The sequence below is a fragment of the Panthera pardus genome, unplaced genomic scaffold, assembly GCF_024362965.1.
Source record: "Panthera pardus isolate Hobbes unplaced genomic scaffold, ASM2436296v1 HiC_scaffold_13, whole genome shotgun sequence".
Taxonomy (NCBI): domain Eukaryota; kingdom Metazoa; phylum Chordata; class Mammalia; order Carnivora; family Felidae; genus Panthera; species Panthera pardus.
The window spans coordinates 16,895,518-16,920,548 of record NW_026526688.1 but is presented as its reverse complement, the minus strand read 5'-3'; the positions used below and the strand labels follow the sequence as shown (position 1 = coordinate 16,920,548).

The following is a 25,031-nucleotide window of genomic DNA, read 5'->3' as shown; positions in this document are numbered from 1 at the left end:
AAGGAGGAATTGTTAGCAATCTCAATGCCAATGAATGTTGCCAATTCTTACCTTTGACCCTATTCTTTAGCAAAGAAGAACAGAAACTCAGATTAATAGATGTTGCTAAGAGCAACCCAGAACTCCGACATTTTTATTACGCCTTACTCGACCTGCTAACTTGGAGTAGACTTGTTAGTGATGGAGACGAGGGGAGAAATTATGCCACTAAGCATGCTACTGTTAGGAGAAACCGATCAGGCTTTCTCGTTGGGGAACCTTTCACGTTACCTCAATGGGAACAGTCAGCTCTGATTCCAAGTCATTGCTCGGAGTGAGCTGCTGTACTGATGACCCTTTTCTCTCCCTCTGCAGCGGTTGTGGGGCAAGTAGGTGGCAAATACGGATGAATGATTCTTGAGTGTAGTCTCGGAGTACCCTTGGGTCTCATGGGTTGTGTAAGATGACTCTGGGCTAAAGAAGACAACTGGAGAGCTGATGGGGGCTGACACTCAGCCCTTGTGCCTACGACTATTCAGGCACGGGCTCCATTTGACAACGGTGTTTGTCTGAAGCCTCACTTACAGACTGGCAAAGTACACAAACATTGAATGTCACCAGCTTCACCATTCTTTAAAGTCCAGCTGCCCCTCCTGGTTTTTCCTGAGTCCTAAGGTCTGCCCAGTAACCTCCAGTATACCAGTTCCTTCATGAGCAGACCGACTTCTTTTACCCGGGGCACTCACAGACAGGAAAGACTTTCGTAGGAGAGCAAAAATGATCTTTCCTCTACCCTTCTGAGTTCTTAGCTGAGATCCATGTAGTAAAAGACAGATGAATAAGAGAAAAACAAAGAGAAGTACAGTAACACGCATACCTCATGTATGCATGGGAACTACTGAGAGAAAAATGAGTAACTCCTTGACGTGGCTTAGAATTCACGCTTAAATTCTATCTTCATAGTGAAAGGGGAGTGAGGATGCAAGCTTCTTAGGGAAGAGTAAATGACTTTTGGGAAAGATGAATAGGACCTTGGAAGAAGATATTGCAGGTGTGATAGTGTGTGACAAATTTATCTGGGTGTGGTGTCAGCTTCTAATCTCCTCTTCTGTGACAAGAGTCAGTCTTCCCTGGTTGATGACACTCCAGGAAGGGATTTATGACAACTGAGTTCCTTTAGGGGGATCTGACTTTAGGCATATGAAGGGAGTTCAGAGAAAGCCTCTCCCTGTATTTGCTTTTCTCAGTGCCTAAAGCCCCAGATAACAAATATACTGTATATTTGGAGCGGCATGTCCTAAACTCCGACATATTTTGAGGTGGCACATTCCATTACCTTTCACTTTAAATGAGAATATCCATTTGCTCTTTGTTTTAATCCAATGATTGCATACTTTTAACTTTTGTTTTTTAGTGTAATACACCTCAAACTTGCACTATCACACCTGCATGAAGGTTGGTGTTTGTTTGTTTTTTAGAATGACACAACTATAAAGTTTATTGAGATTGCTTTTTCACTGACCTAGTATCCAAGCACCCAAGAAGCCATGATAAGGCAAATTATTTGGGACTATTACAATGGGTCACTTTTAACGCAGAGTATGTCTGAGGACAAATTCTGGGGTTAGGCTGCCTGTGTGGGAGGCTGGGTCCCACCACTTACACCAGGGAATCTGGCACCTGTCAAGCACCACCCTGTGTGTTATTGGGAAAATTACCTGAGTTCCTAGAATCGAGCTTGACACACATGGTAAATGTTGGCTGCAAAAGATACTGTGATTGTGTTGCTAGGAACTCAGAAACTTGAGGATTGCATTAAAAATTAAATTCTAAATATTTTCCAGGATTTTTGTTAATTGCAATTGCTAAATAAGATAAACTTGATCAAGGCACATGCACAGAATTTTAGTTATCTGTACATAAATCATTTATTCTGATCCATCATAGATGAAGGGGGGGAAGTACACGCACACACACACTCAAAGATTTTAATGACAGTCTAGAAATGGAGATTTAACTAAATTTTAATATGAAGGCAGATGCATTTCTAGTGAGGTTTTTATCAGATATTACTTATAAGCAGGTAGTTTAAAGAGAATGCAGACTTGGGAGAGATTTGGGGGTGGGGAGAGTTGTGTGTGTGTGTGTGTGTGTGTGTGTGTGTGTGTGTGGTTCACCTTTTCTTCCTTGTCGTCAGAATAGTTCCATTTAGGAAACAAGCTCTCTTTCCAAACTTGCAGATATCTGCACATAGTATTCTGCCCAGAAGGGAAAAAAATAGCTTACTATGATTCATTTGAAGCAAATCTCCTAGGATGTCAAAAGGGATTATTTATTGCTATTACAGGATTGATTTATCTGCGGAAACATGTATTCCTTCTCACCATGAAATCAGGACTCTCCCTTGAAATCGGTTGATTAGGCAACTACTTCTTAAAGGGATACGAAGACCCCTGACATGCTCCCACTAGCCTCCAAGTAGCTCCCCACATCCCATTACCCTCACTTCCTACCTGGTCTTAAATTCCTGTCTATAGCGTCTACTTTGTGTTTAGAAAAATACAAATGATTCCCTTAAAATATCTTATAATTTATCTGAGAGAGGAGAATGCATTCAACTTCTGTTAGCATATTTTAGAGGCTTAAATGGTCTGATAAGCTACCACACCGCTTTAAGCTGCAGAGAGAAGTCTCTGAGGGGGGATGTTCAATTAGTGACTGGGCAACAGCCATTTGAATTGCAGAGAAAGAAAGGACTGAATATCAAGGAAAGATTCTTTGAAGAGGGGGACATAAAGGAGTCTCCTTATATAATGAATTTTTCTTTGGGTAGAAGGAAAGATAGCAGAGCACTACGTGGGGGAGGGGGTGGGAACACTCTGGGAGAGCTGACTTTATCCGGCAGGAAATGGATTTGCCTCCCTCATATCCTCTATGTCTCCCTGCTCTCCCATCCTGCTACACGCAGATCTGGAGAAGACTAGGAAAGCAAAGAAGAGATGGGGGTAGCAGATACGATAGACATTAACACTATGGTCTCTGCTATATGGCACGCTTCTATTCTATTACCGTGCTGGTCAGTGGGAATGAAGCTTTGCTGGAGAAAGTTTGTTTTAAATAAAGAAACAAGGAAAGTAGAAATCAATCAGCAAAACAAATCAGAGCTGCCAAAGTCACACTGCCCACTTTTCCCTCCCACAAGACCAACAGCCCTGGGTAAAATAGCCCTGCTTTACCCTTTTCCATCTAATTTTGGTGACTAATTATGACATGTAGCAAACTAAAAATAATTGCAAGTATTTGCACAATTTCCTTTTCACATTTTTTTCCTCTGAGAAGTAGGTATCAAACCTTGTGAAGAAAAGAAGTATATAATGATAAAGTTAAGTTTTCCTCAGTACGATGTCACTGCTTTTTTTGTTGCTTTGCGATTGTGGGCCCGATCCCACCCACCTATTTATTGTAACATTTCTCTTCTAGAGCCAGAATAGGACAGACTCATATACCATTCTGATCTGGGTGCATTTCTTCAGAAGGTACGCTGTGTTCGTGGGGAATCGTGGCTGCCTGGGCTTGGGGCTGAAGAGGCAGGAGGAAACGTATGCATGCATTTCAACAACAAGATTTCCTAGCGAAGTGAACAAAATCAAATGATGGGCACCAAAGAACAGGAGTACACTCAGACCCCTCCTTCACACTCACGCCTGTTGTTTTCCCACTAGAGTTTCTGTCTTGAGATTCTGCATGGATATCCTTCATTTAAACGGATTGATGTAGAGGAAGCCAGTGTGGAAATCAAGGAAGGTGAAACGGTTATCGAGACAATACTCTTGCAGAGTGATTGTTTTGGAATTCTTTACTGGTTGGGGGTCTTAGGAACATTGTGAGGACACACACATTGTGTGTGTTAGGATTTTGTCCTAATAATCCTTCCTCGGGCTGCTTTTCAGTTACAGCCATCCCATGTAGTCCCTCCTTGTTACAGCAGATGCCTCTTACTTGGTAACGCTTCACACAGGCACAGGGACTGCGCTTATCACCACGTACACACCCAGGGCCACTCCATGCCTCTCGTGCTGAATTTTCCCTGGCTCTCCACTCCACTCCCCTCCTGTGGTGAGTAGGACAGCAAGGCCCCACTTCTGGATGTCGCTGCCTGCTGCTCTGAGCTAGCTGGATTGCTTCAGCAGCTGCCCCCCAAGCTTCTTGGCTCTCTCTTTTCCTGAAATCACCCTGGCCAAATAGCACCTAGATTCTACTCTACCATATGCTACTCATGCAACCCATCGTGGAGGAATCTACCCAAATCTACCCCCACGAAAGGCAAATTTATTTAGTTCCCTTACCCTTTCAAGACAAATTGTTTCAGTCTTTGCATTGCAAAACTGGGGAAGCCTGGAGGATGTCTTTTAGGCACTGTATTTGTTTTCTAGGGCTGCCATAACTAAGTACAAAAAAATGGGTGGGATACAACAAAAGAAAACATTGCCTCACAGCTCTTGAGGCTAAAAGTCTGAAATCACGATGTCAGCAGGGCCATGCCCCTATGAAAGACTCTAGGGAAGAACCCCTTCCTTGCCTTTCCCTAGCTTCTGGTGGATGCCAGAAATCCTTTCATTCCTTGGCCTAGGCCGGCATCCAATCCCTGCTTCCGCTGTCAAGTTGTATCCTTTCTTCTTCTTGTGTGTCTTTCTCTCTTCAGAAGGACACCAGTCATTGGATTTCGGGTCCACTCTAATCCAGTATGACCTCAGCTTAGCTTGATGACATCTGCAAAAACGCTGTTTTCTAGATAAGGTCATTTTTACAGGTGCAGAGGGTTAAGACTTCACGATATCTTTTTGGGGACACAGTTCATGCCACAATAACCACTACTGGACATTGGGTCATCCTCAAGCAAGAAGCAGCTCAAAGAATGTATCGCCTGCTCAAAGCACACCTGCCAGCCCCCTGACACAGCACCCACCCCCTCCCACATCCATGGAATCGACCCACTCCGCAGGGACCTAGGGGGTCCATGGTCTAATGTCTCGTGGGCAGGACTGGCCCACCTGGTCTGGGCTATTTCTCACTGAGGCCAGAGTACAGAGGACTAATCACCCCTCACTATCACCTCAGCACTTAGTTCTCCCTGAGAAATCATAACTACTGAAGGAGAGCTACTCCCTGGAAAAGAGCTACATGAACTTTAAACCCACAACTTACTTTTTCCCAAGGAGTATGATCATCCTTATAATAGATCACTCTTTGTTGACAACCTTTCTGTCACTCTTTGATGCCCTTCCTATCCACACACAAATAATTGAGATTATCTTTCAAGAGGATGGGTTTTCCTAAAACTTGATGGGTCCCTTCACTGTTGTGATTTTTGGAGAGCTACAGAATGTCTTGGGGTTACATATTCCCACATAAATAGCTCAGAAGATCCCCAATCTCCACCATGCTTTCCATTTCCTATTGATGCATTACTTTTAAAAGGAAAGTTTCGACTTCCTCGATTGTAAATCAGGTTTTAAATGTGCATACTTTTCAGGAAAAGGGACCGGATATCAGGGCATAAATACCAGATTGTAGAGTGTGTTATTCACAATCTACAATATAATCCGTGTGATGGTTTTAGTTCTCCATTTGCATGCTGGCTTGACTGTACATCTAGAAACAGACAGAGACAGAGGCAGAATGAGAAACAGAGAGAGAAAGTCTACTTTCTAAAAGTCAGTGCTTGGTCCCTGCGTCAGACCGCGTAAGAACAAAAGAGAATCCTACTGAAAAAAATAAATACCACCAGGCTTAGTTAGGTATGACAGTGCAAAGACATTTTATAAATATTTTGATAAGTAGATGCAAGAGAAAGTGACTTGTGAGGTAGTTATTTTGCATTATGCTACGTTCAAAGCCAATTGGAATTCTTCATTTGCATTAACCATCTGAGCTGTTTGCCATTTGGAGAACTGTTCTATTCTAAGTTCCAGCTCCTCCCCTACTAGGTAGGCAGCAGTGGAGCTTCTGTACTTGAATCTGCCCTGATGAGACTGTGCACTGAAGTTAGCTGCACGCATAACAGATGAAGCAAAGGATTTAAATTTACCACTGGGACTGAAGTGTGTGTGTGTGTGTTTTTTAAGTCATTAAAAGAGTATGGCTACTCGACCATGAGAAAAAGATGCAAAATAATGAGTGGCATGAGTCATTTCTTCCCACTTAGAAAAAAAAGGAAAAAAAGCAAAAAAACCCCACATAACTGTTTAGTGGTTTCCATAGGAAAAACACTCGATAAGCAGAGAGCAGCGACTTTTAAAAGTCCTTATCAATATACCATTTTGTCAGTCACAATGGAATTTGGATAGAACACTGCTGGGCGGCTAGGCTGGACTAAAGCCCCCTCCAGGATTTACAGGGGCCGACCTCGTTTACCTGTTCCAGCAGGAAGGCCAAGGGCCTGGGTGCCCAGCTGCAAAGGGGGAACCGCATTTAAAGCCTGGGGCTCCTCCAGTCCCTGAGTCCTGGGGCAGGGCCCTGAGCCGAGCTCTCTGCACATTCTAGCTCTGAGGCTGCCCGGTGTAAACAGACTTCTGCACACCCGGCCTCCTCCCAAAGGCCTGCGGCAGCTCACAGGAGAAATCTCTGACTGTCCTTTCTCCCGGGAACTGAAAAGAAACTTGCTCAAGGACTTCTGGTCAGAAATGCAGCGTCATCAGTGTTCTCTCAGGATTCATTGAATGTATATTGTTGCCTTTATTTTTGAAGATTCCTAAGTGCTGAGACATGACTTAGTAGAGTCTCTCAGGGGTCCTGACAGGGTCCCTGTGAACGGGAGAATGCAGGTTTCACAAAAGAGAAAAGGGTGATTTTACAAAAATTTTATCAAACATTTGGGGATATTTCTTTCTTGTTTTTTTAAAGAAAACTTCATAGTGACATTTTAATTTTTTTTTATTTTTTTAATGTTTATTTTGACAGAGAGAGAAAGAGCAGGGTGGGAGAGGGGCAGAGAGAGAGAGAGGGAGAGAGAGAATCCCAAGCAGGCTCCATGCTTTCTACGTGGAGCATGATGCGGGCTCCGTCACAAGAACAGTGAGATCATGACCTGAGCTGAAATCAAGAGTCAGGCACTTAACCCACTGAGCCACCCAGGCACGCCCGCAGTGACCTTTTTAAAAACCCAAATTAGAATTACACTGCTTGTGTTGATTTGCATCTTATACTTTTAGAATATCTTTCTATATCATTAAGTATTCTTTGAAAATGTAAATATATTAGCTACAAATATGTAAATTACAACACACCCCACGATAAAATACTAAATTTTTACACCTCTTAATGTTAAAGAATTTAGAAATGCTTCTACATCAAATGTTGTATTTTTCTCATCCCTTGAAAAAAATTACATAAGTTATGCTGAACATAAAATGTTATGGGTTTCTTTTTCCTGCCAAGTAGATCATGATAATTCTAAAATTGGGCAGAAGCATCTGAATGTGAGTCATTAGGCTGAGAAGAAAGAGAAAAAAGTAATAAAGTGCCTTCCCACAAAACTGAAGATCTCCACTATTGCTTGTATTTCACGGGCTGGAAACTAGGGATCTAAGCAAATGTTAAGTTGGATAATCTTCTAGAATCAACTAACCCTGAGGATTCATGATTCAGAACCTTCAGAACTGCTGGGTCAGGCGGCTGGATGGGAGGGGTGTTATCCCCAAATCAGTTTACCATAAAGATGAGGCAGACAGAAGGCACACACCATCTAGCTCTGTTCTTTACTCATTCCGAAAACGGAAATAAAGAAGAAAATCCTGTCTATAGGCTCTTAGAGAGGAGTCCTCTAAAAGCATTTGGTCAGCTGACCCAGAGAGAGATGGGTAGAAAGTCGATGAAAAATCTAGATTCTCTTTGTTTTTCAAGTATACAGACTTGAAAGTTTTTAGCAGCTTTACCCTGGATAAGAGTTCTCCTTGTTTAATACCAGTAGAACTTATACTGTATAACACATAGGGAAATTAAGGAGAATGGAAAATAAAAGAGCAGCCTCTGTGAATCGGAGATATGGCCTTCTGATACAAAGATAAACAATTATCTGTCATAGAATTCTTATCATATGTTATTCCCTGCTCTAAACACTTTACGTGTATTAAATTCTCACACAACCAGTGGTAAATATCATGCTATTCTAGAGCTGAGGAAGGAAAGACTGGAGGGCTGACTTCATTCACTCATTCTTTCATTACTCCCTCATGTATTTGGCTCCTAAAGGGTGACCAGCACAGTTTGAGGGAGATATTGTTAGGAATGGTCCATCATCGGGGCGCCTGGGTGGCTCAGTCGGTTGAGCGTCCGACTTCGGCTCAGGTCATGATCTCACAGCTTGTGAGTTCGAGCCCCGCGTCAGACTCTGTGATGACAGCTCAGAGCCTTGAGCCTGCTTCTGCTTCTGTGTCTCTCTCTCTCTCTGCCCCTAACCCACTCACATTCTGTCTCTGTCTCTCTCAAAAATAAACATTAAAAAAAAAAAAAAAAGGCATGGGCCATCATCTCTGCCTCCTCCCAGAGCAAATGGGACTCACAACTGGGATTTCCACTGTCTGCTTGTCTTCAAAGCCCTGAAAACCAACACTCAAAGTGCGATTTAATGACAAACCTGTGACATCTCCCAGGAGACCAGTAAATAACATCTTAATTTATTTTCTTCCTGATTTGAAAAGCGCCACGATTAACTTTAGAATTAGGAATTAAAATAATTGGTGCCATTGTCCATGATTTTGTGATGGCTAGGTGGATGCAGGAGGCAGCTGATTAACCAGATTTAGAAATAAGGCCCCGTGGCTTCACTAGTCAAAAATAGTCTTATTGACCTCCACATATGAGATAAGAATGCTCAAAAGGCAGTAGTGAAAGAAGTATTCACCAGTATTTACCTAGAACACAAGATTCACCATTGTTTTCAAAGTTAGACAGAATGGCAAAAAGAGAACCTTAGCAAAATATTTTCAAGTGATCCCCAACCACAAATGCAGATTTTTGGCAAGCCAAGGGTCCTTATCAACCCCGCAGCCAGGTGAAAACATTTGTCTGACGAGCCTAAAAGCATGGATTCATGACCACACTCTTTCCACCACACCACCAACGAGCCTTTTTGAGGTAATACAGTCGTTGGCATTATGTTGGATCTCTGGTCGCCACATGGTGGAGAGAATCTTAATTGAGTCCTATTCTTGGGCTGGTTGGATAGGCCCACAGACCTAGGAAACAAGCACGTTGTTTTTGGAATAAAAAATCTTCTTTTGAACATTCTAATAATGTTCACAAAAGTTATCCTCCATAGGTTTATGAAAACTCAAATTATATATAAGAAATTGACCATGTATACCTCAAGCCTTTTTTGTTTTGTTTTGTTTTTTAATATCAGACCCCTGGTGGAGGGTTATGCCACCAGGATGGGTTTTACCTTAAAAGCCAATCATATTCCCACAAGAGTCACTCATCAAAGAAAGCATGAAACCTGCCTGGAGCAGATTCAGGGACAAACATTAACCAGTAATTCAAAACAGTGATTGAGGTGGTTTTATTTGGATTTAGTTATTTCTCTTGGACAAGCTATTCTTACTGTATCTTAAAATGTGTATCTTAAAGCCTGGCCTTTATCAAAATAAAATAAGCCTGACCACGGGACATTATTTGGAAATCAAATTTTATTAATTGCATAATGGTTTAATAACCTAGCTAAATAAGGCTTATTTCCTCATCAACACATTTTAAAAGAAGCTGATTGAAGAGAATCCCTCAGGCGCTTCTTTCTTAATGCAGGTATGATCTGATAAAAGCCTTCATTTGGTAATCTGATAACAAAATTATGAAGTTTTCACTAATTTCAAAGAATCAAAAGTATTCAAATTCATACAATTGACTCATCAAAAATGTCCTTACAATAGAGCATAATAAAGAGCCAACTACTGAACTTACTAACACCTTCCTAACTTCTTGTATGTGAGTACCATTACTTTGAGAGTAAGTCATCAGCACAATATGTGGACCCTGGGACCTATTTGAGTTAGCTGCAATTGTGACCGTAGAAGTAACAGGATCACGGGGCACCTGGTTAAGCATCCAACTCCCTGGTTTTTGCTCAGATCATGATCTTCCAGCCCATGAGATCTAGCCCCGAGTGAGGCTTTGAACTGGTAGAGCAGAGCCTGCGTGGGATTCTCTCCTCTCTCCTCTCTCCCTCTCTCTCTGTCTCTCTGTCTCTCTCTCTCTCTCTGCCCCTCTCCTCTAACTCGCTCACATGCTCTCTCTCTCTCAAAATAAATAAATAACATTAAAAAAAAAAAGAAGTGATAGGATCATTCATGCAAACTGTGGACATTCCTTAATAATCTGTCCACTTTCCAGAGGAGAAGAGAATTCGCTCTGATGAAGCTATTTCTATCACATCAGTGTTGATAGAAATGAGTGACTCATTTAGTAACCATGGAGATAATGCCAAGGAGTATAAGAGAGGAACATGTGTGCGTACTTCCAGATGCTGCTGCTTTTGTGAAAGCATCTGTTCAGGGATCTAAATCTGCTACGAGCATATTTAATGTCTCTAAAACGAGACTCATTTGGTTTTGCTTTCCCTTCACACTTTTGTTGATTCTCTGTAGTAGCTTCAAGTAAATATAATACAAGGCAACCCAACACTTCACTCACAGGACCCTGTGTTCTTTCCAGAAATGTGTCTCATATTTAAAGATGGGTGTCCAAATGTGCTAAAAACAGACCCTCCTCCCAGACACATTTCTAATACTTCTATTTGTGAAATCTCTGGTCAATGTCCAGGCTCCCATACTATATTTATCCTTATCTTTATATTTATATGTATGTCTTTCTATTTTTTGCATCTGTTTCAATAAGTTTCTAATATATCAATCATATATACTTGTAGGACAAACAGTACAAGAAAATAAGCATCCAATCTCCCTATTGACTCAAGCTAGGTCTAGTCTGTGTGTGGGGGGGGGGGGGTATCAATCTCCTTCTATCTCTTTAAATGTGGTTTCTAAAACTATCAATTATTCAGCTTAAGCAGCTCCTAACAAGTAAGCTTTGCTAGACTGAGTATTTAGGGGGACAGGTCTTTACAGAAATGACCATGAAAACTTTGGGTATTTTTCTATTTAAAATCAAATTCTGGGGCAACTGGGTGGCTCAGTCGGTTAAATATCCAACCTCAGCTTAGGTCATGATCTCGCAGTCTGTGAGTTTGAGCCCCCCATCGGGCTCTGTGCTGACAGCTCAGGGCCTAGAGCCTGCTTGGGATTCTGTGCCTCCCTCTCTCTCTGCCCCTCCCCTGCTCATGCTCTTTCTCTCAAAAATGAATAAACGTTAAAAAAAAAATTAAAATCAAATTCTACTAGTAGGTTGCTTTAATAATTCAGCAAGTATTTCCTGAAAGCCTATTTATGATTCACAATGAAGAATACAAAAGTGAATGAAGTATGGTACCTATCCTCAAAAAACAAAAACAAAAACAAAAAATAAATAAGACAAGATGAAGTGGCTCAAAGACGTACATTCGCTCAAATGAGAGAGCAAGCCATTTGTGTTGTTTACATAGGAGCTACTTCGAGATGAGCCTCTAAGAAATGGATATGATTTTAAGAGTAATTAAGAGTAATCCCAATGGAGGAAACATAGCACAAAAAAACGTGAGTCAAAACCATATCTGCCGTGCCACCCCAGTCACATGCTCTTGGGAGACAGGGACTTGTCTTGATTATTTCGGCACCTCTAAGACCCAAAACGATGTCAGGCACACGGCAGGCTCCCAGTTAAAATGTGCTCATAAAACTCAAAGGAAGGCTGAAACATAAAATGCACGTAAAAAGAAGTCGCCAAAAGTCCAATTTTACTGAAGAACAGACTATAAGAAAGGAAATAGAGTATAACGTCCTGAAAATTAGGTTGGGAACATATTGTGCCGGGCTTGACTTGGAATTTATTAATAGATAATGTGAAGTCACTATTCCTTTTCAAAAGATTGACCTTGTAACAACTGCACCATCCAATGGAGAGACTGGGGGGGGGGTGTTGCAGGGGAGAGAGAGAGAGAGTGAGAGAGAGGGAAGGAGGGGGGTGCTGGGGAGAGAACTAGAGACAGAAAAACGAATGAAAAGATTAATATGATAACTTATTTGAGAAAAAGAAATTGAAAGAAATGATGAGCCGGAAATTAATAGCAGTGGATATAAGTACTATATGAACCATAGCAAAGATCATCATAAAAACAAGAGCGGTTATTTCCTGATTAATGATATCCCAGCACAAAGTTAGAATTTTGATTGATTACCTCTTGGGATTCTCAGCACAGAATTGTTATACACAATTTTTCTCCGTGAGGAAATTGAGGCTTGGAAAGATTAGGTAACTTCCTCAAGGTAGCACTCCTAGAGGCTATATTAGGAGGCTGTATTTTGTTTGATCCTCTGGAATAGACTTCTACGTGGCAGGTGCCAGGAACCAACATTTAGAAGCTTTGTCAAATGCAGCTTGTCCTTTGAATAAAGATGATTAGCTAGAATTTCCAGCACCAGTGGAAATGATCCCAAGCTAGAATCTCTGCAGCACCGCGCTTTTTGCAGAGTAATTCCCATCCTTTTGTAACTACTGGATTATAGCAGGTTATAATGGTTTGTAGCTATTGACTCACGGAAGGCTGAAGTTGATTGTAAATATTAACAGAAGAAATGTTCAAAAATAGATGTCTAACTCTTTTTATGGAACTAATCAAAGATTTACTGTAATTGCTTTAAAAAGGGCTCTGCATTAAAATATAAACTGGCAACGGGGGCGCCTGGGTAGTTCAGTGGGTTAAGGGTCCGCCTATGGCTCAGGTCATGATCTCGTGGTTTGTGAGTTCAAGTCCCATGTCGGGCTCTGTGCTGACAGCTCAGAGCCTGGAGCCTGCTTCAGATCCTGTGTCTCCCTCTCTCTCTGCCCTTCCCCTGCACACGCTTTGTCTCTCTCAAAAAAATTAACATTAAAAAAAATTTTTAATAAAAAATAAATAAATAAAATGTAAACTGGCAACACAATCTTATACCTGATTCATTTTTTTTTTTAATGTATTGAGCATGTAAGATGTGCCAGGTGCTGAACTGGATGCAATGAGAAATGTAGCATAAAAAAGAAATTAGCCTTCATCTCACAGATATTATATTGACAGAGACAGACAGACATGACATAGGGAAGAAGTATTCTAGTACCAACACGAAGAGTAATTATAGTCAGTACGTTGGACACATGAACAAGCTGGCTTAAGAGTCTCTGTGTTTGAGGCTACAAAAAATACATGCATGATTTTTTCAGACACTATTTTTGACCAGGGGAAGACAAAATGTGCGTTACAGGGTTTAAACACATTAAAAGTATTTAAAAAAAAAAAAACACATAAAGAAATAGAAATTAATTCAGAGGTTGGGAAGCCTTGAAAACTGGTTGGGATTTGAGGAAATAAAAGGTTAAGGAAATTCCAAATCCAGATCAGGAAAATAGCATGGACATCATGGGCGATTCAGGAAGAGCAGAGAGACATAGGTGAAGTGAGGGATGAGGTGAAAATGATATTGAAAAAGGAGAATAGAGTCAGATCAGGTCACAGCCTTAAGGTCATTCTAGAGTGTCAGAAGTTGGCCTTTTTTATTTTTATTTTTATTTTTATTTTAGTGTTTATTTATTTTTTGAGAGAGTGTGAGAGAGACAGAACGTGAGCAGGGGAGGGGCAGAGAGAGAGAGGGAGACGCAGAATCCGAAGCAGGCTCCAGGCTCCGAGCTGTCAGCACAGAGCCCCATGCGGGGCTTGAATTCATGAACCACGAGATCATGACCCGAGCTGAAGTCAGACGCTTAACCGACTGGGCCACCCAGGCGCCCCAGAGGTTGGTCTTTCTGATGACCAAGAGCCCCCATAAGTTTTGAAAGGAGGGAGTGAGGTAATTGGACTAGGTTTTAGGAAGAGTCCTGTAGCAACAGTATAAATGGTGGTGAAGAGAGGTGGGAAAGTTAAGTTAGGTACACCTACTTAAGATCCAAAAGACAAACTATAAACCTGATCATCAGCCAACTCCTAAGGACTCTGTCACAGAGATCAATTCTGCAAATATCACAGCACACCAGAAAATAATTGCTGCTGAAGGATAACTAGTTTCTTCTGGAAGCTATGAAGACCATTAACTAGCTGCTATTTTTTTTTTCCTTTTTTCACTCTCTATGCATGAAAATAGCCCAAGTATTCGATAAAAACACACAAAAGTTGTCCCAGCACTGCTTAAGATCTAAATTTACGGTGTCTTTTTCTCCCTAAAATACCCAAGCATCCTCAAAAAAAAGCCAAAGCAGCTATATGTAAGTCAAGGAAACCAGGATCTTTTTAAGTTTTTTGTTTTTTTTTTTTTTTCCGAAAGAGAGAGAGAGCACAAATGGGGGAGGGGCAGAGAGAGAGGGAGAGAGAATCCCAAGCAGGCTGCACACACTGTCAGCGCAGAGCCCAACATGGGGCTCGAACCCACAAACCGTGAGATCCTGACCTGAGCCGAGATCAAGAGTCGGACGTTTAATCGACTGAGCCACCCAGGCACCCCGAGATCTTTTTAACACTAAGCTTGGGGTGTGAACTTGGAGGTTGAAACCATGAAAAGCTAACTTCTCACAACTGCTTCCTGCTGTCCAGCTGTAAAGGAATTGGCATATGCAAGAGAGGAGCAAAATTAACTTGGAGTACCAGTGCTCACGAACATACTAAAAACCATGAAGACTGTAGCTTTTTAGGTGTCTGCGCTTTGTGTACAAGGCATAGCAAGAACAGGGTGAAGTGAGTCAAGTGGTTGTAAATATGTAGCTGTAACACTGTTGGAGTCTAGATTAATATACTACAGCTGCTCTCTCTTCACTCCTCATGACCCAGGACCTTGACATTCACTGAAGCTAGGTCAACGTCCTGCTCTATGGCTGTGAGCTCCAGTGGTTCCTCAAAGGCCCTACAGAGATAACTGAACTAGAAAGACACACGCTTAAAAAAGATGCACTAGATAATTCCAAAGACACACTTCCCACGTGGAGCCCCCGGTTGTCTGCGCCTTAACAAATACTGGAAATTATTCTAAGGAAATGAATAGAATAAGGCTCAGAATACTGTTTGAGGCAAATCGGTGTCTCTGCTTTTTATGGGTATTGAGCCTTCTTTGTATCGGCCTGTTGGGTCTTTTTTTTTTTTTTTTTTTTTTCCCCTCCTAGCTTCCCTTGAAAACTCACAGCTATTTTCTCAGGATCCTCCTAGAAATAAATCACTCTTGTTAACATATGTCGCTTAGGTTTAAGCTCATTAAAACACACCCATTCTATGGGATCCATAATTCAAACTAAGTTGGTACTTACTCTCCAAAAACATAAGACTGTTTTCAAAGTTCTGAAAGGAGACGGAGCAAAAGAGGCTTTTTCTGTTTTCAGTGAAGTTGCTGCTATGCCACAGCGAAAAGGTATCTGTGTTATTTCAGGTGCTCGCTTTTATGGCCAAAGTTGTGCCCAAAATACAATATGCCTTTAAATGGCTCTGGGATTGATTAATTTCTCAGATGTTCTCCTTCCCCCTATGATGATGTGGATTCAGCTCTGGCCCACTTCAACTATTAAATTAAATTATACTAAATCTTAGAAAACTGGTTATTTTCCTGCACTTAGGGTACCCATTTTGGGTAGAGCTTTAAGTAACATTAACAGGGTATAAGAGGTCAGGCTAACAGACACTAAATATCAGAGGTGTTCTCAATACGTCACCCTTTAGTAAAAGAAAAAGGAAACAGGGTTGTTAGGGCTGACCCAGGGATGAAGGGAAAGGTCCCTTATTGTTTCTTCAAGTCCTACTCTTCCAAAGTTTTTTCAAAATTCTGACCCAGAATAACTACAGTTCCAGCCCTGGCTATGTTTCATCACCAATCACAAAGCTTACCCATTTCATCACCTTATCTGCCCTCCCCCGCCCCTCACTGGTCAACCATGATCTCCTTTTCATTTATTTTTTCAGGGCTATTGTGAAAGGTGATTAGTCCAACATCTCTTACATAACTCATGACCCTTTAGCGGGTATCAGTGGTATCCATTTTTATAATGACCCGGGGCTCAAATTATTGTTTTGGCTCAAAGCTAAAGAACTTCTCATTTTCCTCCCTTATGACACTTTGCTACACATTGATAAGGTTGTTTTGGAGGAAAATTATGATCTCACATAATAGTTTCCTCTGAATTATTTGGAAGCTGAGCAACACTGGACCTAATTATAAGGAACAAAAGTCTGTAATTTCTAAGAGGAAGACCTCAGTTCTCTGGAGCAGGCCTCTTCCTCAAGTGATTGATTTAGTCTCCTAAAACAGCTCCTCTTTTCTCCACAGCATTTTTTAACACAAACTCTTTTGCTCTTGCATAAAGATCTGGTATTTTCCTATTCTACTTTACAGTAAAGTATTTGGCTTCTTTGAAACTGTGGTCTAGGGTTCATCTTCTGGTTACACCAAAAAAATTCTTTCTCCATAGCGTTTGCCTCCCAACCTCATTCACATTTCGCGTCTGGATCAAAATTCCATGTGAATGTGAGAAAACAGAGTTCTGTCTTTTACTGGCTGCTCCAGAATTTGCTTACACATGCTTCAGAAGACTTCGCTGCTACCTGTGCTGTATTCTTACAGAAAGTCAATCACCACAGTGTTCTTGTCTACAAGGAGATAACACATCGAACGTCCCCATCACACTTAAAGAGCAGGAGAATTAGGAAGTTGGTTTTTATTGCAATTCATTTTTTGGTTCAAGGTGGATTTTGGTCTAGACTGTCTCTTATTAGACTGACTGATGTCATGAGGTAGACAGACCAGGACGTTTAGCACCATTCCCATGGCAAAGGGGAGAAAAGGGAAGCCAGGGTAGACAAAGTGACATGCCTCCAGTCACATGGATGAGTAGATGTTGGAAACCTTGGCTGAAGTCTAAGCTTCCCCCCTCCCCCCCAGCTTCACTGAGGTATAACTGACAAATAAAATTATGAGATATTTAAAGCATACAACATGACGATTTGATGCACACACTGTGAAAGGATTCCCCCACAGAGTTAATTAACACATCCATCACCTCACATGCTTCCCCCTTTCTTTTTTTTTTTTTTTTTTTTTGGTGATATCACTTCAGTTCAGAATCTGAAGAGCCTTTAAAGCCTGATTCCATGTTCCTCATCCCACAATGCCTCATTCCAAGGGACAGATTTATCAACAGCTCCACGGTGAAAAAATAGTAATTCATTCTTTGAGATGATACTGTAAATATCTTTCAAAAACGCAGGAAACATATTCTCCAGGTCTCAAAATCAAAGGATAATAAACAAAATGTCTTCCGGCACCCAGTACAGTTTTCTCCTAAGGTGGGTTGGCAAGGAACACCTGCAAGCCGGGCCCACCCTCTTCGATACAAGGAAGCTTTTGCCTTTTTTTGACAGAGATATACTTCTGGAATTTTTTTAGAAAATGTCTAGGAATGCTAACATTGTCCCTATTTCTGCGTTGTAAAGACAAAAGGCATTATACACACAATGTATTACATACAAGGTAAAATACAACTTGACTCAACAACTGGTTATAGCGATTGTCTCATTGGTAAAAAAGTTTTCATTATGTGTGAATAACCAGAATCTACTGGTATCAACTCAGGAAAAATGAGGAATTTAAGCCTTCTTTTTTTCCAATTTATTTTCTAAACTACAGAATAAATAATTTTGTTCCCTGTAACACATTCCATGGATACTTCATCTTTTATGGCTTGGACTCCCTCAACCTTCAGTTAATTTTTACCAGAAATGATCAATAAGGGGATAAATATCGGGCTTTGGGTGCTGCTTTACAGATTTACAAGTTCCATCTTATTAATATCATATTACTGTTCGTTGTGCCTAAGGCTCTTTCTTGAGCTACTGAATCATTTTAAACTCTACTGAAATGTCTCTTTAAATGTATTGTTATCATTAGTGATTAACAAGGTCTGTCTGGAAACTTAGAAATCAAATTTTACATATAATTTAGGCACTTGTTTTCAAATTGTTCATTTCAGGAATTTGGTGAAATGCATGGTGATGTTAAAAATTAACGCAGCTCTGTGCATGTCTTTTGAGTATTTCTTGAACAAAGGCTCAGCAAGGACTGTTTCAATGTGCAAAACTCTGTGTTTAGTCTTTGTGATAGAAAACTACAGAACGTGGCATGTATGTCTTGTTCTTGTCAAGGAATTTGTAGTCCAGTGGAGATGATAAAGCATTCAAGGAAGGAAAAAAGAAAGGAAGGAAGGAAGGAAGGAAGGAAGGAAGGAAGGAAGGAAGGAAGGAAAGGAGAGAGGGAGGAATGGAGGGAGGAAATAAGATCTTCAAAAGCAGCACAGGGTTATGGTGCCACCAGGAATATGTTTACTAGCCAACATTTCAACATGTGACAGAAGGAAAATAAAATTTACCAAAAATGCACAGACATTCTCCTTGTAACTATGCATAAATTGAATGAGATTATTATAACGTGTTGGATTCCAAGTGTCCAGTCCATTCATTGGGATAAAAGCTCAGGCCTGTTACAGAGATCCGAAAGCAATAGAGGCTTAAATGAGAGATATTTATTGCCCACTCAGGTAAAAGTACAAATTGGTAACACAAGAGGAGTAGGTCCATAATTATCAGACACCTAGGCTCCTTCCTCCCCACTCAACACACGGCTTCCCTTTTATGTTCAAGATGGCTGTTCCAGATCCTAACACCTCTCCCCAGAGAGGAGAAAAGGGGAAAGTAGTTGGAATGTCCTTTCCCTTTAAGGCCACGGCTCCTTGGAGGGCACACACATCATTTCCTCTCAAACTCACCAACCAAAATTTGATAGCAAAGCAAGGGAAACAGAAATGTCGTCTTTGGCTGGCTAAAGCCATGTGCCCGGTTAAAACTTCTAGTACAAGGTAAGAAGGTTGAGTATGTGGGGACAACTCTCTCTGCCATGTGTAGTAACCAGGCTATCGTCCTCCACTGCAGAGCTCAGCTGTTAGGTGTAAGAGGGGATTTGGGGTTTTGGGTTTTTGTTTTAATCACGTAGTCCTAGGGCTTTCATTTTCAAAAGAGATTAGAAATGCATCTTGGATGATTTCACAATCAAAGGAGGATTTCTCACCTTGTCAAGCGCTACTCATTTGCAGCCGAAAGCTAACACCTTATGCCAAGCTAGTCAGCGCCAAATACAATTAATTAGATTAAGCTTGTCGCTAAAATACCAAGACAAATGGCTTGAAACGTGGCACTGTCTCCCTTTGCCTTTTTCCCCCTCATCTGGTTTATTTACAATAAAAAAGTAGGTTGCAGGATGGAGTTGCAGAAACTGATCCTTATTAACTGTTACTCTATATATCGCATAACTGATAACAGAACGCTGGAGAGAAAAACGTATCTGAATTGTGTTAGCATAGACTGCCCTACCCTGGATCACATTTAATAATTGATTACAGTGTACCGTTCATGGTGGTTTGAGAGTCTCCGCACCTGCTGCCTCTCCAAACCAGAAACACTGAATTTTCCTTTTGCATTTTTCTTGGTAACCTCTCTCGAAGAAAGTGATTTGCCGGGGCAGTTTTTTAAGTGCACCATTTAAACAACTCTCTCGCATACTTTGCTTTACACAAGAGGCAACAGATAAGCTGTTTTATTGTAAACCACATTCCATTTCATCGTCACTGGGCGATCTTGCTATTTAACAGGGTCTGATAATCCATTTACGGAGCGTATTACTCGTTTATAGAGCAAAAGGAGGTCATCTAACTGTTTCTGATTTGCAGCTCTGGGTTTCCACATGACAGATTTGCCCAGAGCTCACCTGCAAAGGAAACTAGAGCAGACACGGCTCTTATATAGACAGATCATAAAATTACAAAATTTGTAATTGGAGATCAAGGCGACAATGTCCAACTACCTCATTTGCAAATGAGGAAATGGAAGTCCACAAAGGCCGAAAGATCCCTGAGGACACCCACCCAGTTAGCGACCAGAACCTGGAGCTCCCAAATCCCAGAGGTCTGTCCATTCTGTTGCTCAACACCCAGGCAAACACGAGGTTCAAGTGTCATAAACATAGATGCCCTTGCTCACAGGATCTGCTTAATAAGTGGCCAGCCTTAGGTAGCCTGAGGCGCATATACACCAAATTATTGAGAATAGGGTGGTAACCCACAACTAACAAGACAGCAGACTTAAGAAAACCTCAGCTTTCTCTTTGCTTCCTTGAATTTTTCCTGCTTTTGTTCATTTCCCCTATTTATCTAAACCTGTGGCTTCTCAACTTTTTCAGGTTTCATATACCTGACCCTCAAGCTCTCAGGTGGTGTTAAACTTGTTCAGGATGCAGTAAAATAATGTTAAAAATACTAATAACCATAGTGAAAATGATAGCTTATCTTATGGCCCCTTAAACATTTTTGCGTATCAGGCACTTTGCTAAGAATAATATTTTCTAAGTATATTACGTATATTATTTCACTGTAATTATATAGGTCAATTCCTACATTGGTCCTAAGAAGTATATACTATTATTTTTCCCCATTTTATAGGAATGGAAACTGAGGCACAGAGGATGTAAGTAATTCAGTCCAATTCACACAGCCAGTAAGTAGTTATTATTTAAAACCGGGTTGTCACTTTTAATCACTATATTGGCTATCACAGAAAAACAATTACATATCACATAACTCTCTGTCCAGGAGATGGTATGGCATAACAAAATGAGCCCTGGTGTTGGGGCCAGAAGCGTTACAGTCTTTTCTCTTTTTATTTCACCTCTATCCAGAGGTTTGAGCTTAATTAAACTCCTCCGTTGCTGGCCCTTTACCTCTTTTGACCCATGCCAGGTGCCCACCAATATGTGTAAGCACTTCCTTGAAACCATAAGCCATTCACCATACCTATGCATAATACTATTTTTTAAGAAACTGCTAAAAACTCATGACTTGGTTTGATTACACAAATATGTAGGAAGCATTGGTCACGTGCTGACTACCATTGACATGTAATTGGTCTTAGTAACAATTCTTTTCTTTTTTAATGTTTATTTATTTTTGAGAGAGAGAGAGAGGGAGCACAAGCGGGGGAGGGGCAGAAAGAGAGGGAGACACAGAATCGGAAGCAGGCTCCAGGCTCTGAGCTGTCAGCGTCAGCACAGAGCCCGACCCAGGACTTGAACTCACCAACTGCGAGATCATGACCTGAGCTGAAGTCAGACGCTCAACTGACTGAGCCACCCAGTCGCCCCTCAGATAACAATTCTTATACCGCATAGATCTTTTTGGCTCCCTTGAGCTCCCTGTATGCAAAATAGTCCAGGTTTCAATACCTCACTGCAAGTAACAGGAAAAAATTTTTCTTAAGCAATCACTGCCTTTTTTTTTGTTTTTTTTAACTTTTGGCACTTTGACAGTGGGGCGGTTATGCCCTATAATCAAAGGAAAACATAAACCGGTCATCTCCTAGCAACTCACTGAAGATTACTCTCAGGGAATAATTTGTGTGACTGAATCCGGGAGCAGATAACTTTGAACTCTGAAGCCAGGAGAACTCCTGCACTGGCCATTAACTCTTCTCAGTATGTTGCAAATACAGTGAACCTGTTTTTGATGGTGTTGCAGGAAGAATGCACACGACAATATTCCAAGCATGGGCAGTTTGATGTGAAAGAAACCGAAGAGTTTTATAATCTTTTTTTGCTGTTGTTAGAAACCTAATTGCAATTAAATGTCACTAGTAATCAAGATCATTTTGCTGCTCTGCAGTTTCCCCTTCCCAGAGCCAGTTTCCCAGCTCTCATATAAAGGGATCGTGGCATTCTTACCTTCCCTGATATCTTCTCCCAGTGGGCTTCTTATCTGCCTGCACAGTCTGGTGTCCTGGTGAGACCCGTCAATCAAAACAGTTTCCCAGTCAGTCTCAGGAAGCCGCTGTTCTTAGAGCCTTAATGTACAAAATAAAGGTGCAATCAACACAGATTCTACTCAGCCATCTGTGCAGGAAAGAAACAAATGTGACTTTAGAAGGATTTATTTCATGTCTTCAAACCAAGATTTAGTACATTCCCAAAATAATTAGTTTATAAAAAGAGGAGACCTGACTAGAGAAGTCATCTGAACAAATGACCACGGCAAGAAAGGGAACCCTATCTGAAATCATGCAGCCACTAGTCACAAGTATCACCATCAAAGGAACACTGACTTTTTAATAGCAGTAGTAACATTTGTGGCATGATGTGCCAGACCTACTTCTAAGTGCTTTGTGCATATTAATCATTGGCTCCTTCAACAACTCTAGGAGGTTGGCACCATTGTTATCCCTATTTATAGAGGAAGAAACTTCGTACGTTCAGAGAGAGGATATGTTGCCTGAAGTTATCCATGTGGATATGGTAGAATGAGCTTTTAACCCAGTTGGATTGGGCCCAAAGTCTGCGCTCTGGATCACAAACTAGCCTGTCCCCGCAGTAGACATTATCCGGTACCAGTCCCATCGCTCCGTCAGGAAACAAGGCAGAAGGTGATGCTACGGTTCTTGACAAGAGCCCATAAGTTGGATCAAAACATTAGTCCTGAAATACTTTTTCTACAAAATCTCCTGATGATAAAGAAATCGTGTCTGTTTCTATTTATTCTGAAGAGGAAGAAGACTGCTTTCTTTTAGGTCTCTGGCTTGTGTTTTGCACATAGAAACGCAACCTCACTTTGAGCAGACTAAAGAAACACAATGGACTTTTGGTTTGCTCAGTATTCTTCAGCACTTGCATTATAGGACGTTGTAGAGTGAACATGACTAGTCTTTTAAAAAAATATATTCTATTACATATCCCAGAAACATTTACTGAGCAGTTAGTATTTGTCATTTATCTATGAGCACTTAGATAGTTTTCCTTTATTACCTCTGAGCTGTGTCCTTAATCCATTCATAGCCAAGAGAGGGAAACATGAATGAAGCTGTCACTCATGCATACTTCCCAAGGGTTTTGATTCTGTCTCCATTTTCCATCTTTTGCATTTGAAATTGTTGAGCCCGGAAATGTCCTACTCATTAAATAAAATAGTTTTTAATCTACTGTCATGAAAAAAAATTGTTTTTAAATTCAATGGAGTGCCTTTTAATCCTGGTAAATTAGGGCTTAGGAAAAAAGTAGTTAACGTTACAACGCTTTTTCTGATTTTAAAATGTCAGTCCCATTTTTTCTGCCTTCATTCTTTTGCATTTAATTTAAAATTTTTCTTCCTTAACCTGAAAAGTTACGTTATTTTGTTTTACATCTGTCCCTTTGACCTTGTTACATGCCTTTTCACAACTTATGTTATCTCTTTCTCGGAATGCAGGAATATTTCTTGGAGAGGAAAGCTGTAAATTGCTAGAGACTAAGTTAGTATTAAAACAGAATGAATTTTGTTAAATCATCCCCGTTTTGCATTATTGCCTGGGATAATCCCTCTTTATCCCTGTGAAGTCAGCATAAATATTCATGACACCCCCTTTCACTCTTAGTATTGCTCTCTCAAATTAGGTAGGCATGCTTTCCAAAAGTGGTATAAAGCTAATGGTTAAGTAAAATAAATGTGTTTTTATTTGCAAACAAACTCTTGTAGATATACTAGAAGACACTGATATTTCCTAAAACCCATCATGAAAAACGCCACTGTAAAGCAGCTTATTTTTTAAATGATGATTTACAAGCCTTTAAATTGTGGTCCCAAACCGCAATTCCTTATCTTTTCATGGAGTCGTGTGCTCTGAAAATGACTTCTAAGTGAAAGTTTAAAATGATCTGCGACACAGAGACAGCAAGATGGCATTACAGACATTCCCCCCTCATCCTCAGGGGACACCATCCCAGACCTCCCGTGGATGCCTGAAACCACAGACAGTCCCCAACCTGATATATACTATAGTTTTTCCTATATGTACACATCTATGATAAAGTTTCATTTCTAAATGAGGCACAGAAAGAAATTAGCAACAGGAATAAAATAGAACAGTTATAACAACGTATTGTAACAAAAGTTATGTGAATGTGGTCTCTCTCTCTCTCTCTCTCTCTCTCTCTCTCAAAATATCTTATTGTCCTGCACTCACCCTTCTGGGGCTGAGGCGAGATGAGAAAATGCCCACCCAACAAGACGAAGTGAGGCGAATGACGCAGGCCTGTGACGTAACATTAGGCGACTATTGACCAGAGGCTACATCACAAGGAGGGACACCTGCTTCCAGAAGGCGGTGGACCCTGTAAATGAATTGAGGGAAAGCAACACACAGATAAGGAGGGGGCGGAGCTACAGTAGTTACAGCTGTTTGAAATTACTTCTGTGCAAATTTTAGGTTACAAGTTCTGGGTGCTGACGAGACAGAAAAGAGCCTAAAGCAAATTTAAATAGGGAGAGAGAAACATTAAGTTTGCTCAACCTGCCGTTATTCTGCACTCCGTCGGCTCAGTGTATTGGTAAAAGTCAAGTATAGACCAACTGTAGCGTCAGAGGCTAGCTAGCAGACCGGTGGCATGCTTTGAGATTTACTGTAAGACCCTGCTCAGAAATATCCTACACTCCAATCTGCTGGCTCCTCCGATGATTTGGAACACTATTCTGGAAAGAAATCGAAGACAGATCGTTCAAATGCATGTGTTAATTGTGTAAGGCAGTACCTCATTATTCAAAATCTTAACAAAACTAAAGGAAATTAAATGCAACATAGGAAATCAGCCACGTCTACAACTAAGTAGGGAAACCTGTTACCACCAAGAAAGTAACCTTTTCGTTATACCTAGGAGAGGTGGCAGCTATTCGGTCACATTTACAGGATTGAAAATTCAGATCCTGAGTAGTGGTGGCGACTCCAGATTTCACTGACTTAAGTCAGCACTGTTTGCAATCAATGCCCATGATCAGAGTCCAAAGTCTGATCGTGATGTCTGTCTAGTTTCACATGAGAATACAACAAAGGCAAATAATGGTGT

General features: G+C 40.9%; 1 protein-coding gene and 1 long non-coding RNA gene across 51 annotated transcripts in view; one reads left to right on the top strand and one right to left on the bottom strand.

Annotated features, from left to right (window-relative positions):
• The window catches only part of SORBS2 (sorbin and SH3 domain containing 2), a 347,250-nt gene that overhangs the window by 199,022 nt on the left and 123,197 nt on the right, over positions 1 to 25,031 (top strand). The window lies entirely within an intron of this gene.
• Positions 21,312 to 25,031, bottom strand: part of LOC109250997 (uncharacterized) — a 190,681-nt gene continuing 186,961 nt past the window's right edge. The window contains exon 7 of the long non-coding RNA XR_002073299.2: positions 21,312 to 22,006. This is a non-coding gene — a long non-coding RNA (uncharacterized LOC109250997). The remainder of the gene's footprint in view (positions 22,007 to 25,031) is intronic.